The sequence below is a fragment of the Salminus brasiliensis genome, chromosome 2 (assembly GCF_030463535.1).
Source record: "Salminus brasiliensis chromosome 2, fSalBra1.hap2, whole genome shotgun sequence".
In the NCBI taxonomy this organism is placed as follows: Eukaryota; Metazoa; Chordata; class Actinopteri; order Characiformes; family Bryconidae; genus Salminus; species Salminus brasiliensis.
In genome coordinates, this window is record NC_132879.1 from 35,017,839 (window position 1) to 35,024,059 (window position 6,221).

Here is a 6,221-nt window from a genome sequence, read left to right on the forward strand (position 1 = left end):
CTTGGTCCTGTGCATGAACCCAGTTTGAGACTGCTGTTGCTTTGAAACATGGCGCATTGTCCTACTGGAACCAGCCATTAGAACTTAGGTATTTGTGGTCACAAATGGTCTGTGGAAGTACATCTCCTTCTCAGTCTGTGGCCACACCATTTATACCACTGGTCTGTTAACTAAAGACTGGTTGAGTCATGCTGTTAACGCGAACTCCTCACACAATCTGTGTGCATCTGCAGAAATCAAGAAAGAGCCCCTTCAAGGGTCCAGTTTAGATAAGCAGGTGCCCACTGCAATCTCTGCTTTCTGCATTTGCCTGACCAATTTGAACCCATTGTGGCCCACCAGCCTCAAGGCTTATGGTTTTGCATTCTGAGATGCTTTTCTGCTGTTACTGTATCCTTTTTGTGCTTTCCAACCAATCTGGCCTTTTCTGTTAAACCACTGCTCAGTTAAATCTATTGTCATTCTGAGAACTTGAGACTGTCTGCCAAAAATCCCAGGAGATCAGCACCAACGAGCACGCCAGATCACATTTTCTCCATTCTTATAGGCCGCATTGCCATCTTTTCATGCACTGCTTTGATGACCCACAATTGGCTGATTAGATTATTCCATAAATTGGTAGATGTACGGGTCTTCCTAATAAATTGCTAAAGTATTTTTTTTTTTATATAAAATAGATGCTATATTACTGAAAACCAGCTCATTGTACAGTAATGCTAAGTAAAAAGTAACTATAAGGGTGGTGGTGTTTTCACATATTCCTGGGGGTGTCTGGGTATTTCAGGCTTAAAAGCCTATGGTGCATTATGGCTTGCTTATGATCCATATTTCTGACAACTACCTGCTATGTTTTCCTTATAATTTGCTAACATATATCAAAGCTTAATCTACAGATTTAAGGTTTAAATGCTGGTAGGATGTTTGTTTACTAAACTGAAGTCATTTAAGCTTGGATCGTTGCCATAGTTGAATAATGTCACCAGAGGGCAGCATTATCAAGCTCTTCCAATCTAAACTGTGCTCCACTTGGTGTTGCCAATAGTTTAACATGGCTGTCCAGAAGGCGAGCACACACACACACACACACATAAATACAATGTGTTTGGCTTATTTAAGTTACTGTTAAATCTAGCTACACCAGTATGCTATTTTTCTGCCATACCTAATGCTTCCCCTGATATTCCACTGTAATGGGCTAGAATGGTTTTGTGTAGTTTCTACCTTTACTTTCAAGCCATCTCATTGTGTCTGTGCCTTTTTATTTTAATTAGATGCCCTAGAAGGACAAGCTGGCATAGTTTAATAGCGAGAGTTCGGACATGTAAGTGACATACCATGCCCTTCGAACACTGTGTCTCTTGATTGAAAAGAAAATCCAGCCTTCTTTACCCCTGTAACCCCCGTACTGTCTTAACTCACACCCCCGAATTTACACACAAGTTCAAGTTTCAAGTTTTTGTCATCTGCACAACATGTCAGGGCATTTATGCATTGAAATGCTTGTGATGAGGCTCAGGTTTATGCTCTATAGGAGGACAAACTGTATACATACTTATTAAAAATAAAGTTATATAAACATTTATATGTTTTTATAAAATTATATAAACATATTAAATACATACAAAATATACACAAAATACAGAATTTACAAAGACAGAAGGGATTTGTAGAAATTCTTTGATATGTACATTAATGAGACAAGTAGAGCTCTTACCCAGTGCGGCCATTCTACAGCGCACCGGAACCGGAAGACCACTAGCAAAAGCCTTCACAGGCTAAACGCAACAACTACAGTGAGAATATGGAATCAAGGCTGAAAAGGCCATTAGCTAACGCTAGCCAGACAGGTGAAACACGGCTCTGAGAAAGTGGCGGGTATATAAATCAACCAATGTCACCTACCTACATGCATATTCTGACACCTATATGATGGACCTTCTATTTCAGATTAAATCACCTTCTATTTCAGATTAAATCACGTTATTCTACACCAGTGAACTACGGCAAGCCATACCGACATGCAGTTCAGTTGTGGTAAACCACTGGCAGCCATCAAGACATGCAAAGAAAGAAAACTTGTCTTGTCATAGGGTCATGAGGTCATGACCTTATGTGTTGATTGATAAAGGATTGCAGTCAAAAGCAACGGCATAATTCATTGGAAGAGCATGCAATCAGGCGTATACATGAGGCAGCCTCTGAAGTACACTTTAGAGATTCAAGCCATGTACCTTGTGTCTTTGCAACAGCAGGCAACACTGCACAAAGGGGCGATTCAGGGGGACCTTTTATGCTTCTGCACACAATCATCAAAGGGAAGAGCTCCTTCAGCCATATGGCCACACCTGTTCCCAAACCCTTATCATCCCTCACATCTAGCCCCCGTTGGTGGTGGGCTGTACCTCCAACATAACAAACAAACCTTTTTCATATTTAGCCCAGAATCACAAATTTGGGGTTCAAGAAAAGAATGTGACTTTTTGTAGACAGTTAAAGGAAATCAGACAGACTCGACAACCAAGGGAAACACATAGTTTATGCCCAGTTTTTTCACAAAGATGCTGTCGATCCAGCCATTAAGAAAGGGTTAAAATTATGAAGACACAAAACATTTGGTCCTAGTTAGTGATTCCTGCTGAACACCAAAAAATAAAAAAATGAAGGGGGCAATTCTGGTGACCATACAACAATACTACAGACATGTACCGTATGTATACTGTAGCACATATATGCACACTGTTGTCCATATGTATATATATATGCAGTACATTTACATTTACATTTAAGGCATTTAGCAGACGCTCTTATCCAGAGCGACTTACAAAAGTGCTTTGCTATTTACCCAAGAAAAACCTCAGCTAGTTAGAATAATACTAATAATTCAAAGATACCTATAAGCTTTAGACATAACTAAACACAAGTCAATAAGGTGACCATAGTACTCTGCTAGTCGTCCAAGTATTCTCGGAAGAGGAGGGTCTTCAGTCTGCGTTTGAAGACCACAAGCAACTTGGCTGTTCGGACACCCAGGGGAAGCTTGTTCCACCACTTTGGTGCAGGACAGAAAAATGCCTGGACGCTTGTCTTCCATGGATTTTGATGGATGGCGGGTCGAGCCGAGCCGAGCCGTACTTGAAGTGCGGATCGGCTTTTGACTATTGCCAGTATGGAGGGGCTGGTCCTTTCTTGGCTTTGTAGGCCAGTGTCAGGGTTTTGAATTTGATATGGGCAGCAGCTACAGGAAGCCAGTGAAGGGAACGCAGCAGTGGAGTGACATGGCTGAATTTAGGAACGTATCTAATATGGATGTTATTATGCATCTACACTTAATGATTTAGCACAAGGTTCTAACTCTCTATGAATCCACCTGCAAAAACTGAGGAGGCCCAGTTTAGCAGCAGTTAGTGTGTGTGCTACACAGCTCCAGGGGCCTGAAGTTGTGGGTTCAATCCTTGCCCTGGTCTCTTTCTGATCGTGAAAAGTTTTGAGTTTTCCTCTTTTATGTGAACTGACTATTAGAGCAAATAATGCTCTAATAAATAGTAAATTTAGAGCACACATAAGAAGCGAACAAGAATATGATTGAATGGAAGGATAGTTTGGTGACTGGTGTTTTGATGATGGTGCTAGAGAGTTTTGAAGGCCACAGCATATGATTTACAGCATTTTCACAGCACTAATCTGACCTGCGTATAGGGGGTGCTCTCATCCGGGAAGAGCCCACCCCATCAGGATGGTCAGAACAACTGTGTGCTGGTTTACCATGACCCTTCTGTCTGAGGAAAACATCCTATCCATTTTGACTAGATTTTGAGGACGTGTAAAACTGAGCCAAAGCTGTGAGCTCCTGCTGGTGACCTCACAGTAATGTCCTGTTCAAATATCAGCCCTGTGACACAGACAGAGCCACACACGCTCCCATACAGATCTCTACTGAGAAACAAAGGTCACGTTGACAGTGGTTTCCTCTGTCTTTACAGTGGGGCGAGGCAGAGGCCAGCTAAAGAGAGCACCCTGAAATGAGTTTGGTCTGGGGACCATTGGTTTTACTGACCTGTCTTTAGCCACTGCTTACAAATCATCTACTGCCTCCATAGGCTCTGTATAACGTCTTTGGCTGATGTATAAAGCTACAGCATCTACAGTAGAAGGGACAGAGGATGGTGGAAAGCAGCAGGTAAACTCTATTATAGGAGACATTTAAATGAGATACTTCAATGCTTTTATTTGATTAAAATATGAATGCTCAGTTGAACATTTATTCAATTAATCCGTTTATGCACTTACTTTATAGAAACTGTCCAGTTTGTGGACAGAGGTCAGTTTTCTTATGTAATAACTGACAGTTCTCAGAGATTGATGGGTGGTATATGGTGGTCTTGCATTACAGCACTAAATGCTACTTCTACATGGAGCATTAAAAGGGAAAGACACAGTCAGCGCAATACCTAGTGTTTATTGCCATCATCGGCCAGGTCATACGTGAATGTGCGTCACAGACAAACATAGGTTGGCTATCTCGAATGTGTTTGCCATGGCAGTTCTGAGTCTGAATTTCAGAGTGCTCTTTTTACACGTTTAACAACTGTAGACACACTACTAACTCTGTTCTACAGACCTGAGACCATTAAACATCACAGAAGTCCTATAAAACCTGCAATACTCAAGACATTTTGGATCTAGAACCAAAAGAGAGCAGCACTGTGTGCCCCTCGTTTCATGTCACTCTGGTGGCTCACGGTAACACAGAAAGCATTTGTTTTCAACTAAGATGCAACTTGGCACTTTGGTGATGCATGCCGGGGTCAAGGAGGTCAACTGCCATAAATCTGAGGTTCTTAAGAAACGTTTTTTTACCTTCCAATGCTCACAGTGCCAACAATTGGCCCTATGTTCCTACATGCAGAAGAGGACAGGCATTAATCAACTGACTCTGTGCCCTTAAGCTGACTGCCCTGTAACTCAGGTGGTGCACAGATTAAGCAGCCAATATACCATTTCCTGTAATATATTTAAGGAAAGAGCAAGCTTTACTTGGGAAAACTGTTTCACCCAAGGATCGGTGGCTTTTTCTGACAATATTTAGAAAACTGTATTCAAACACTTAGCTAAATTGTTCAATTTATCATTTTTCTATCAATATTTTTATCTCTCAACCAACCAAACAATTGTACAACCCACCAACCAAATAAGTCAACCAACCAACCAACCAACCAATCAACCACCCAACCCAAAAGTAATCTGAGCAACCAACCAGTCAACTGAATAGCTTATCTAGCAACCCATTATTGATTCGAACAACTGAACAACCAATCGTAGACTTGTCAACCTATAGACAAACCAAAGCTGGTCAACCTATCAAGCAATGAACTGAAAAACCCAATCAATCAACCAACTAACATCCAACCAATTATTCTAACAATTAACCAACCAACCAACCAGCTAAATAATTTAACCAATAAAACAACTAAACAACCAATCAACTAACCAAAGGTCCAACCCAGTAACTAATCTGCCAATTCCCTAAATCAGCCAAGCAATAAATTAGCCAACAAGCCAACAAATCAAGCAAACATTCAGCCAGCCAGCCAGCCAATCAAAAATACCAGCCAACTAATCAAACTAAATTAGCCAGACAAACAGTGAAACAGTATCCAACCAACCAATCGTACAACAAAAATCAACCATCCAACCAACTGACCAACATTCTGACCATCTGACCAAGCATCCAACAGAACAACTGAAATCAACCAAACAACCAACCCGCCGTCTAGCCAAGCAAAACAAACAACAAAAAACAACCTAAAGGTGTTATTAAATAACTCTTCATAATCAAAAGGAGATTAGAATATGATGTTATTTTAATTGATTTGCCATTTACATTACATCAGTTGCTAGGTAACACTTTTAAAACACATACATTTATGTACCAGAACCCTGAGCTATGCTTGGCTTAATTGGGATTTGCTAAGCTTGTGCAATAAATGAATAAGATCCAAACAGGCTCGGTAAAACCCTGTCAGCTTAGTGAGCGCTTTCTCATTAGAGTGATGGAATTCAGACACTGAGCACAAACGCTGGACTGTTCACCCTGACCGTTTACATATCCATAAAAAGACCCAGGTGTGTGATTTTAACCTGGGGTTACCCCAATTTCCCCTCCCAGCCCAGCACCAGCAGCTTTCACCATGCCTTCATGTCGGCTCTGTATTTTTGTTGAC